Below are 857 nucleotides of genomic sequence, written 5' to 3' on the forward strand. Positions count from 1 at the left end.
CCGATCAATGATTCTCTCTCATCATTGATGTTTCTCTCTCTCTCTCTCCCTTTCTCTCTGAAATCAATAATAATAATAATAATAATAATAATAATAAAGCTGGACAGACTGAAAAATATGCAAGTCTGGACTGCTGAGAGAGGTGAGGACACAGGGCAAAGACTGGACACCAGACTGACCGGCGAATACGTGCGGAGAATAAACTTACCCGAGCAGAAACAGCTGCGGGAACCAGTGCCCGGGCAGGAAAACCAGACCTGTCATTGACAAATTGCTGGAACCTGTGTGTGGACAACTCCAAGAGTTAAAAATGCCAGCAGGTCCCAGTCATAGGAGGACCCCCCCACACACACACACACAATTTTGTAAAATTTACCTTCAGGAGCTCAAGTAGGTTCCCACAGTAAATATTAGAGAACCCGCCCCTCCGCCCCCCCCCATGCTTCTGGTAGGGAGAGCAGGAAAAGGACCATTTTGACATTGAGAGCCTCACCCACTACAAGACCATCAGCCTAACTGACCTGAGGAAGGGAAATAGCCCACCCCACCCACTCTAGCCAGCCTCTCCCACTTAAGAGGGAGAAAAAAAATTAAGACACTTGTGCAGTCTAGAGACATAAGCATGAGCTTAATAAAACACTGAAGTCTCATCATAGACTCTTCTGGTCGTCGTCCCCCCCCCACACACACACACACGTCTCACCACCACAGTCCTCAAAGCCGAATTAGTTCCTTCTATCCGGTACATCATGTCTGGCTATCAAGAAAAAATTACAGCCGAAACCGGTTTGGCTCAGTGGATAGAGCGTCGGCCTGCGGACTGAAGGGTCCCGGGCTCGATTCCGGGCAAGGGCATG

Source organism: Myotis davidii, unplaced genomic scaffold (genome assembly GCF_000327345.1).
Source record: "Myotis davidii unplaced genomic scaffold, ASM32734v1 scaffold796, whole genome shotgun sequence".
Lineage (NCBI taxonomy): Eukaryota > Metazoa > Chordata > Mammalia > Chiroptera > Vespertilionidae > Myotis > Myotis davidii.